At 39.5% G+C, this 12,049-nt stretch overlaps 1 protein-coding gene across 1 annotated transcript in view; it reads right to left on the minus strand.

The window, feature by feature from the left end:
* Window positions 1–12,049, minus strand: part of TENM4 (teneurin transmembrane protein 4) — a 254,200-nt gene that overhangs the window by 201,279 nt on the left and 40,872 nt on the right. Inside the window, exon 2 of the mRNA XM_059466032.1 lies at window positions 4,703–4,955. The gene's annotated coding sequence lies outside the window, so the exon portion shown is untranslated. The remainder of the gene's footprint in view (window positions 1–4,702; window positions 4,956–12,049) is intronic.

Here is a 12,049-nt window from a genome sequence, read left to right on the forward strand (position 1 = left end):
CTTTATATATACACTATATATATGCATATACACATATACAAGCACACACGCCCATGCGCATGTATCAAAAAAGTGGATGTCTTTGTTCAATGCACATTATTTATTTCCAGCCACACCTGAAACCTTCCAAACTCCTGGATCCAAAGGACCAGATTTCAATCCAGCCCAGCTGAAATCTGGTTATACTCCTGCACCTGTGTTACAGTAACTCTGAAAAGGGACAGCACAGTATCTCTATCCCACTGTGGCAAGTACCTTGGTAGCACTTTTGCACTTAACTTTCTTATGGATTTCCAGCAAAAATCTGCCACTCCTTTGCTTTAGTTTCATTTTTGTATTTGAGGACTTTTTAGTTTCCAGTTTGATTAATTTATTTCCCTTGTTGAATAATAACTCACTAAATAAAGTAAAATGTAAATTTTCAAGATGTGACTTTTGCTCAATATCAGTATTCCAAATGAAAGTCTCTTGGTGATAAGCAGATATAAGCCAGAAACAGGTTAAGCTGTAACCCAAATTCCAACACCAGAGTATTGGCTATAATCTGGAAAATACAGGCAATAAGCAAGATACTTAGGGCCTGCACATGCAAATGCTCGGGACTGACACTGCACACAGCAGCAGTATTTTGCAGTATTTGTCCTCCCGGCATGTTCTTTTATAAGTCACATTTTGACCTACAAATGCTAAACTGCTTTGTACTTTTTGAGAAGAACAGCAGGAACATAAAGAATTAACTCAGAGGCACAGCTGGGAACAAACTGTGTCTTTCTCACATTTGGGCTTGTTTCTCAAGACCCAGCAAAAGAACATTCTTCCCTTGTTTTTTAAAACAAAATACAGTCCTGATTTTGCCAATGTCTGTTTTCAGCATCAAAACTGAATCTAAGCATGAATGTGAATAAATCCCCTGGCAAAAACTAGTAAAAAAAATATAACAGCATTGTGACATTTTATCACTTATGCAGGATTAAGAGCCTAGAGCATGTAAGTAACATGAACTCAAACAAGAACTCCTGTCAAAGAAACTGGATTCAGGTAACATGCTAAACCAAGAGAAACCAGCCCTGTCACATTATACAAACCTTGACACTGTTTTTTCTAAAATGTTCTCAAACCTAATTTTCATTTCTACTGCCTCCTCTTCCTGCTGCTAATGCCAGCACTTGTTTAGCTCAACTCCCTGCTTTTGGAGGCCTTTGGGCTGCTTCGACAGAACAGATCTACTCCTTGATCTGAATGAAAGTGAAGTAACTCCTATTCATAGCTGTGGAATAAAGTGGATCAACATGCATGAGCTGTGTGCCATAGCACTTGAGACATCAATCCATCCCCAAGTGTTTGCGGCTTCCTTACATTCCCTGGGAATGCAGGAAAGACTGGATGTTGAGTTCAATGCATAGAAAAAAAGAAGCAGCATATGTGCATGCATTGAGCATTTAACGGGTAAGAGGCAAGGCACCTAGCAACACACCAATCAATAAAAGTTCATCGTTAGTTAAAATCCATGTCAAATTGGTTCCATGAATTTCAGTTGTGGATTGTCAATAGAACAGAGGAGGGGAGGGTTACACAATCTCATAACGTATGCATTTGTAACAGACAGGTTGCTGGGTCACCTCAGGGACTGATGCGTGACAGTCCTCCTCACGGAAGGCTCACGGAGCCTGATCCCTTGGAGATTACCTGTAAATCACTGGCTAGTTACAAAACACTCTTCTTTCTCATTAGCAGTAATGGTGGGAAAAATCTGACCTTACATGATTACCACATGAAATTTCCTGGGAATGGAAGTCTCCTGAAAACTGCTGATTTGTCAACTAAACGTCCGTCTAGTTGGCATTTGTTTGCTCCCACAAGGTCTCATGTAAAGGAACAGAAAGGAGGCCACAGAAGGAAGAAGACTGAGGAATAAATATGGGGGGAACTTACCTGTCAGGAGTGACTGCTGAGCAAAGATCTTCTCATCACAACCTTGATAACACATGGCTTTTAAAGCAAGAAAAAAGGGAGCAGACAGGAAAAGAAAGAGGAGAAAGGAGAAACAGAGAAAAGGGAGTAAAGGGAAACTAATGAAAAGGAGGGAGAGAAGAGGAGGGGCTCTTCCTCTTGCAACATACAAAATTCTCAGATAGGCTTATCCTGTCAGTTGTATATTTGTGCTGCACATCTCTGCTTGCCCTTGCATTACAATTTAGAAATTTCCAGGCAGTGACAAACCAGTCTGAATTCCCAGTTCTGAAAACTGCCTGGAGTCCATGGCAGTCAAAATCAAGCCACTTCAAACTGGTTAAATTCTGTAACTGCAGGCACATTCCACAGCCTGTGACAATCCTAGTTTAAAAGATGCAGCTTTTTTCTTCTTGTGTTCTCTCTCTGTTGACTAATATGGGATTAAATAAAACCCAACGGAAATACAATTCCATTTTTGACATGAGATTACCATAATCTCCTAACTTCGAAAATCTTTATTCTTGGATTAATGTCTCTTGGCCAGGATTTACATTTCTACATACCGGACATTTTATTCCCATAGGTGATGGTCTTTTTATTTGGCTCGAAAAATATTTGGAGTGGAGAAGATGGGGAAGATCAGTCTCATGGAAGAGGCTGAATTGGGCATCCAAGTTTGCTAAAAAGCTCTGAAGCCTGGTCTTTTATGTCTACACTATTCCCACTGAAGGAAATGGAAGACCTCTGCATGCCAGAAAAGCTGACTGTCAGAGTGGAAGTTAATCCAAATATACTGATCATCTATGCAGCTGAGTCTACTCTCTTTATGACACCATTATAACACATTTTATTATCTTAATGTTGTGTAAGTGAAGGAACAGTCAGTAGTGCTCATTTGCTGTTGGCACAAAATTGCATATTTTCCAACATGTTTGTTGTCAAAAAGAAACACTGGGTGAAATTACACCATTTCAACCAGTGTGTCAAAAGCCTCACCATCAGTCTTGAAATGACCTGTTTTCTACCAAATTAATAAAATGGTTACACTGAGGACTAAGTACAAATGTGACTGATCTGTGATGCTAGAGTGAAATCATCAAGTGATGCAGAAAGAGCTCTTCATGCAGTTAGACCTCCAACTGCATGTGACCAATCCAACCTGCAACAAGAGCAGTCTGCTTCAGATCTTGAAAAATTTTCATCCACAATGTTTTCACAGAGAGTAAATGAGGACAGCCTTTAAGATTTTGCACTACTAAAACAGTGTATTATATCTTCTATAAAGAATTCACCACCTGGCTAGTAAAAGGTACAGAATTTACTTCTGAATTATAGAGGATTATCACAAAAAAAGCTGCAGGAGGGCCTAAGTATTTTTTAATGTAATTTTAATAAGAATTACCACATGAAACTCAATGCTTTGGTATTTGTGCTTGAGAATTACTAACACAATATAATTACTAAAACTGTTGCCAAATCACACTTGCATTATTTGCTCATAATTTTGTCTTAATCTTTTGGATCCAGGTTCTTAGTTGAGTCTTTTTAATCAAGCAGTCACAGAGAAATTAATTATCTTTAAATGCCACAAAATGTGATATTCAGGTTGTTTTGGAAGTTTCAGAAGGCCAGCAGATATAGCTCATTCTCAGAAAGACTGATAGATGTGCTCATTAAAAAAAAAAACATTCTCTTAGCAGAAATTTGCAAAACTGGGTACAACTTGTCCCATGATACAGCTACAACTATTGCTGCCTCTCAATGAGATTCCTGCAGGCAGTGATGTTAAAAATATTGGCCCTGTCTCAGTTTTCAGTTGTTGTATGAATTTTGCTGTCTAAAATCTTGTTAGTTTGAGAAGGTTAGACAAAGACAGCGCACCATGTTTCACGCTTGGAAGACTCCTCTGCAGACTGAAAGAGACACCATGTATGGGAGCTGATGACTTCAGCATCCCCAGTGGCTGCTTGGTAGCAAATGAAATAGAGAAGCAAAACCTCTGGAGAAAGCAACTGGGACTGCAAGTAGATGCACTCACCATCAGATAGGAGGACTGAGGCTGAGGGAGTGTGAGAGTTCTCTTTTCCAGAACCTACACAGAACCTGAACAAAGCTATGAACTACAACAACTTGTTGTTGTACATCCTTGTTACACCCTTCAGGTGTTGCACAGGTGGAAAAGAATTTGAGAGCTAAATGGAAACACCATTAGATGGCTGATGCTGGGCTATCCAGTGTTTCATGCTTTTGGAGCAATGTTGAAAAGGGCAGCAGCTGACCTCTCTTCATTAGGTGATACAAGATCAACTTTTCCTGAATTAAGTACTATGAAAGGACTGCTTGATAAGGCACAGCTACAAGGCTAAATCTTTTCAATATACTGACTGATTTCAGTTTTTTAAATAGGATATTGATTTATCCTACTACATAGGAAGAAAAGACATTAAAGGAAAATAAAAGAAAGAAAACCAAGAACATTTTAATCTATGATCCTGATTCCAATTATAAATGAGGAAAATAACCTTATAAACAGCTGTTAAAGACAACATTTTTAGTTTATGAAAGAAGAGCAATTTCCTCTTCTCCTAGTCCAAATAAAAAGACACAAGGAATAATAAATACAATGCAAAATGCATAAGTCAAACACCAGTTCACAAAGAAGGTGGCTGGCTATGCAATGTGTTTATTGTCCATAACATCCTGAGCACATAGAGTCAGAACATTGTAAGTGCTAAAGAAAGTGACCTACCTTGTCTCCAGTGGGATGTTACTGTTGAGTAACCAGTTGTCCTGAGCATGGGCTGGCTCTTGAGTAGTGGCTGGCTGTTCTCCAGAGAGAGAGTGGTCTGTGGGAGCTGGGCTGGGGTTGCTGCGTGGAGTGAAGTTCCCTCTGTTCAGGGAATTGATGGAGGCTGCGTGATGCTGATTTGGGGTGTGAGCATGTGATATTGGAGGAGGTGGAGTTCGAAGTCTTGAATGATTTTGAATATTTGGAGGATGATCTAAAACATAAGTAAAATACTTTTAAGGTTCATGATTTGAGTAGTTCCATACTGGGTTAATCTATGTGCAGACACTTCTAAAAAGTATGAAGGCTGGGGTGTCACACATCCTAAATGAAAATCAAAAGGGTAACACAGCCTTGTTTCATATGTTCTAATGCCACAGCATTGATCCCTGAGCCAGCTAGAAAAATAGTTCAGTCTCATGCACAAAAGTTATGAAACTTTAAAGCACTGCAGAAAGGCTGTCCTGACAGCCAAGTTAACTTCGATGAACAACTGCAGGTTGCAAACTGCAATCTATCTGTGGCACTGATTTGTGATAAAGCATGAAAAATACAACCAGTCTGGATAGATAACACGTTAGAGTCAGTTTATGATGGATATACAGCTCCCAGAGAAGTTTGTTCTGCCCGTTTTGCCTGAGAACTTTCAATAGTTAAGTCAAGAAGAAGACAAAGAATACATTTAATCACAGACTGAGTTTGGTGAAAGCCATAAAAGCATGTCAGGGTTATACAATTTAACAAAATCCAGTAGTTTGTACTCTTAAAAATGTACTCAAATTGAGTAAAAAATGCATGTGGCATAAAATCTGCGGTGTCAGGAAAATGAAACAACAAAAAATGAATAAAGATGTTAAAGATCAGTCGTATGGCTACTTTGAGTAAAACTCGGAGTATTTCTTAGCCAAGAGACTGAGGAATGCAGACTGAGGAAGATAAACACCCAGGAAAGATGAAGCAAGTGCTGACCATATCTCTATTTTTACTTTTTTTTTTTAGCTAACCATAAAGCATTTTTTTCATTGTTTTTTGGAAATGAAGAAAACTAAAGTATTTGATAGAACTGGAGGGAGATTGACAGTATAGCACACTGCATATGAGAAACAGGACATATATATCTCTCTATTTTGAATGGGTTCATGCTCAAAAGTCATTAATACTGTTCACTGGAACAGACTGCCCAGAGAGTTGGAGGAGTCTCCCTCACTGGAGATGTCTGAGAATTGTCTGGATCCAATTGTGTGCAATGTGCTCTGGGCTGACCCTGCTGGAGCAGCAAGTTTGGACCAGATGACCCGCTGTGGTCCCTTCCAACCCCACCCATTCTGTGATTCTGTAGTACACAACACTTTAGTGATGCCTTATCTGAAAAGAGTGTCTATCCTATCAGTCTAATACTTACCAGACTTCTACATAATGAGAAATTAACCCCCATTTATTCACTAATTAGAGACCTCAGAACTGAACAAACCGTATGCAGTTATAAATTACAACAAATGGAATCAGACATGTAATGGATTAGGACTTGGATTTAGGAGAGGAACAGAAGAAGCATTCTCAGTGTCTCTGCAGCTTCTCAGATAGTTAAACACATTAGATAAAACATGGAGATGTGTGAGAGAGCAATCCTGCCTCTCCTCACCCTGTATTGACTCACACTGCCTCATCATTAACTATGGCAGGTTACACCAGAATCTTATGGTATTGGAAGTGGTCTAGCAAAAAAATATGTGTTAATTACAGGGGTGCCATTATTCTGACTGGACATGTATTTACCTCTGGCTTTGTCAGGTCAGACACACAAATAGGAGTATATATGCCATAGGGAGAACTGAGTGGTTTTAGGTCCCAATCTTAAAAGCCAATTTTACCCTAGATACCCAGAAAAGTCACACACATACTTACTGGTCTCTCAATTTTATGTCAGTAACACAGAAAACAAGTTCAAACAGAGGTCTATACTGGTCATCTACATTTGGACAGACAGACTTTTCACAGGAATTTAAGGAACTATTAAAAAATCTGACTTAGCAAGCTCAAACAAACTTAAAAAAGCCCTATAATGCCAATAATACTGGCCTCTGACTTGCACATCAGCCAGCAAATGAAAGGGAAGAGCAATGAGCACAGACCTTATAGACAAGTATCAGAACTAAACCAGGTTTGATCTCAGCTCTGCAGCACCATGTGAATCGAAGTGTCCAACCATTTTTGGACTGGATATTACTGGGGACTCTTGCTCAGTTGAAGTCCTGACCATTGAGACAATAGAAACAACAGTGAAGGAATTCTACTCCTGGTTTATTGACAAAATTAATGACTGTTTTCCTACTCAACAGACAGGAATCAAGATAGGAAGAGAGTATTAAATGCAGCTGAGGGAGATAGAGGGCATCCAACAAATAGAAGGTTTCCAACTTTTAGGGCTGTCAATCTATCACCATTAATAAGAACTTAACTCAGCCCAGAGAAAATGACTTGTCTATTTGGGAGAAACATACCAGAGGTTTCCAAGACCAGCTATTTAAGTTTTTAGCATAGCTCATGTCTGAGATGAATACTATGCAATCTACAAAGGGGCTAAATGGGTGGATCTTGAAATAAGAAATAGGCCTTCTGCAAAGTTCTGTTATTGGTTGACTTTTCCTTCAGGAGGCACACCATTTTCACACTGTGAGTCAGCGACTGTTTTCAACGATCTGTTATGTAAATTTCAATTTACACCATATTATTACAGACACATTGCAGATGCTATTATGGATAATGCTTTTGAATCAAGTTATTTTCATTCTCTATTTTCATATCCTCCGTGATTTCTTTGCTAAGTAAAGACAGCACATCTATCTCACTCTGGTCTATGAGATTTTTCACAGGATTTTATAGCTTGCATTTTGTTTTTTCTGACATTTAGGTAGCTTTTCCTTCCAGAATGTTTTTTATTTCCTCCATATACAAATTCTGAACACTTATGTCATGTCTGAGCACTATGGAGTTTAATATACCTTGACTAGAATTAGTAATTATTTTCTTTGCCTTACAATCTTTTTTTTTAATTGTCTTCTTCCAAATTAAGGAACATCAGAAATAAGGTACAGACAAAAGCACAAGCCAGTAAATTATCCTACTGAAAATTAGTGCAGCTGTGCAGAATTTCCTTGGTGCAAAAAAACCTGTTTAGGTTCTTACCCTCTGCTGTGACCAAAGCTCCTATGGGATTTGTAACAGATCATGAAAGCTAAGCAAAAGGAATAAAAAAATCTTTATTGATTTCCTAAAATTTCAACTGTCCCCTTTAGTGAGTATGCTTGTAGAAGCTGCAGATTCCCCACTGCTGGAAGTGTTCAAGAACAGGCTGGATGAGTCTTCCAGCAACCCAGTTTAATAAAAGGTGTCCCTGCCCATGGCAGAGGGTTGGAAATTTAAGGTTCCGTGCAACCCAAACCTATGATCCTATGAGTGTTAACTAGACCCACAATGTTTGAGTGATACAAACTGTGTGACTGTATTTCCCCTCAGGAAGGAGAACTTAATGCTGGCTGCAATGGCTCTCACATCATGACCCAGCATAGATCTTACACAGTGGGAAGATGCTCCGATCATCCACTGTTTACTACACAGAATTGAATTTTTACAGAATTGAATTTTTACAGATCCCACCACGTAGGTGGGATACAAAGGAAGTCTGCTACAGCTGTCTACCTCTACCAGCAAGCCTTTACTGGGACAACAGCAGCACAGGAATTCAGAAGACATTATAAAGGAGCAGGACACTGTGGCCAGTGCATAAATTGAACAAGATTCCCCAAGACCTTTCTTAACCAAGTATGAGACAGCTAAATGTGACTATCTGTAAGTTATCTTTGTTTACTACAAAAGAGAGAATTTTTTAACATTTTCCTTCTTGCAATTTTCCTCTTTGGTTTCTAAAAAGACACAGACACAATCATTCTCTCTCTACTCATTGTCAGAATGAAAAACTTGACATGATCAGAGGGATCAGCTGAGCTGACAGAACACCAAGGAATAAAACAAACACCTTGTAAAGCACCTCTCCCCCATCCATCCAAATTTCTAGTAGTCTCAGAGTCAAGCTAAGCAGTTTAAGGGTTGATTTGTGCCTTGAAGGGAGAACAGAAGAGACCTGTCTATAGCAAAGGAGTCTTAGACACCAGTCCCAGTCTCAGACATCAGGTGCCAATGAAAGAGCATCCCAGAAATAAAGTTCAACATTTCTAGAAGACAGGCTGGCAACTCTGCAAGTCTAAAGAGCCAGAACTTAAAGAACTACCCATAACCCTCATTTTCTCTAATAGTTAGCCAAATGGTATCTAACATGTCTGTATTCAAATGCAAGGAAGCTTTGGAAATCTGAATGCATAAACCAGATAGAAATCAAGCTGCTTTTATGTTAGGTATTTTGTGTTTTTTTAAACTTGTTTCCTAACATTAAAATGTCATTGACAAACACTGGCTTGGTAATCACAGATAAAGCAGAGCTGAAAGATAATGCAGTTAATGAAGCTTGTACTTGGTATGTATTAGAGAGCCTTGACAGAAGGCTGTGAATGAAGAGCTGAATAAATATGAACCATAAAAAATTACCAGTGAGGACCTAGTATGACAAAATTTCAATAAAAGGTCTGAACCTCATGTTCCTTTTCTCTCCCTTAATCTTTAATGAGTAGTACTGTTTTGAAATTAGTCTATGTAACAATTACACTTTCTGATTCATTAGGTTTTGGGATTGTATTCAGAGCAAATGTGCTAACCTCTGAGTGAAAAATACATTCTCATTTTTTTCCCAGCTTATTCTGTTCCTCTACACATTTGTCATTTGTACGTCTGCTCACATTCAGACAGACTGATGCCTAACTGGTGTCTGGATTAGGTACAGGAAATATTTCTTTTTACTCACTGTATATATTGCCAGGTGGAATGAATCACTCTGTGCTCCCTTGAACTTGAGCTCCACAGTAGCTGTGATGATGAACTTGCTAGCGTGACTTTGGACAATTGTGCTTGTGCCCACTCACAAGGAGAAACACCACAGCTCCCACCCTGCCACCCCTTGCAGAGGAAACAATAAACAATCTTTTTTTTTAAACAATGTACTCTGCATTCAATTGACAGAACAGCAAAGAGCCAGGACCCATTTCAATCTACTGCAGATGTACACACACGGCACTTGCACCAGCCAGCTGAAATCACCTTCACAGGGCTCCCTGTCCTGTTGGGTGCCACTGGGTATGGAGCTGGGGTGCTTCTCTCATGAATCTGATGAGGCATCTAAGGTCAGGTGCACTAGGAAGAACTAACCTGGGTCTTTTCCACCACCTTTGTAGGAAACACAGGAAGTTTGCTACTAGAAGCGAGACTGCTTGCCAGAAGCAGGTTCCCTATCAGACACATGCCAAGCCAATGACGGTGTCTGCAAAATGAAAAGGGAGCAGAATATTTAACCCCCGATTTGGCAGATAATGGAAAAATATTAGGAGGAAAATAAAGTGGGAGGAACTGCCTTCTTGGAGGTAGCTTAGTGGCTTTTGATTACAGCCAGGACAAATTGCAGAGCCAGTTTTTCTTCTACCTGCAGACAATCCAGCTGAATGTGTAACATCCAGACTGAGCTGAAGCAGTGTGTGAAGGTACCTCTTTTGTACCAAGCTGGTCCACCTCATGGCTGGCACTGATATTCTGCAAACTAGAGGAGAATTTCCTCCTTCAAGCAATGTCTGACAACAGTGTCTGTCTCCATGGGACAGTCCAGTGAGGAAGCCACCGCAGGGTGGATGAAAAGAGATGGAGTGAAATAGGTCACTCAGCTGTCAGATGATTTATCTGAGCAGAGGTAAAGTGTTTGCAGAAATGTTTTCCCTCACTAACACTTAAAAACTAGAATCAGTGTTACAACTTGAGTGACTGTATCTCCTTTTAATACACACAACCACTGAATTTCACTTAAGACTAGCTTCTCCTACTATCAAGTGGAGTGTTTTCAACAGACTGTGAAACACACTTTTCCTGTAGCAACATCTTGTGTCCCCAGTTTTCAGAATGACACTGAAACATAAAAGGAAAGCAAAGTGCTGATGTATAACCTACATTATGTAACAAAACAACATCAGGACAGCTAACCTTACCTTTTTTCTTCTGTTTTATTTTACGTAACAAAATAACAGGAGGCTGCTGTTCCATTAAGGGCTCTCACCTAGAGAAGAGCATAGTCCTCATCATGCAGTTAGAAACATCAGTGTCTGTGTCCTGGTTCTAGAGAGTATTCTGGCTCAGAGTCTTTTTTCAGCTGAACTCCTCGTGTTGCAATCTTCACAACCTTGTATCTCACCCTTACTTTATGATGCCAGTGCATAAACATGCAACTGACTGTGAATGACTAAAGCCTAAAGAAGAGTTTTCCCATGCAACTTTGGTGCAGTCTTCTGTTCAGAGAAATCCACAAACATTGGAAACCACTTACTAGAGGAACATCAGCTATATAGATGGAAATAGTTTTGAACATCCCTCTAAACGTGCAACTTGGACATTGAATCTGCAATAGCATGTGTTACAAAGACTTAGCACCAAAAAAAGCTGCAGAATATAAAACCTGTGGTGTATTTTCATGGCACTACTCACTGTGCCTGTGAATGTCTCCAGACACTGGCTGTAGCTATTCTAGATATTGTTAGTAAAGCTACACATATCAGGGACCAGTGCAGAAAGACTCTGTAACTATCACAATCTAAACTTGACTTCCAGCAGTATACCACGTGTGAAAGAGGCAATCATTCTTCATCTCACAAACTGACCATAACAAGTAGCAAGTGGAAATGAGGGACCTCAAAGTCAGGCAGCAGATAAAATGGCAGTTTGTTACTGACTGACAAGACAAGACTTTATAAACTTATTAAGACTTCATTGTGAAACATTACCAGGTCATAGCTGTACTTAAGAAACTTCATTTGTTTAGATCAATTACGTCAAAAATCAGGCCCATTTAGATGCTATGTATGCATGTGTAAAATGAGTTGAAGCTCCCCTCCAGCTGCACAGATCAACACTTCATTGGCTTTACTGTTTATAGAAAACCATGGGTGCACCACATCAAGTCCAAACAAGCCTCTCCTCTGCATTTTGTTCATCAAATGTGTACATTACATGCAAACTTTCCTCTCAAGTGCCAAAGTGCCTTTGCAAAAGCAAGATATTGACTTCTGGGTTTGAAATCAATTTTTTGTTTGATGCTGGGCTGTCAAGCTTTGCCTGTACATAGTCAGCAGGAGCTCTGGGTGGTTGTTTTTTCATCAGCAT

Source organism: Ammospiza nelsoni, chromosome 2 (genome assembly GCF_027579445.1).
Source record: "Ammospiza nelsoni isolate bAmmNel1 chromosome 2, bAmmNel1.pri, whole genome shotgun sequence".
NCBI classification, from domain to species: domain Eukaryota; kingdom Metazoa; phylum Chordata; class Aves; order Passeriformes; family Passerellidae; genus Ammospiza; species Ammospiza nelsoni.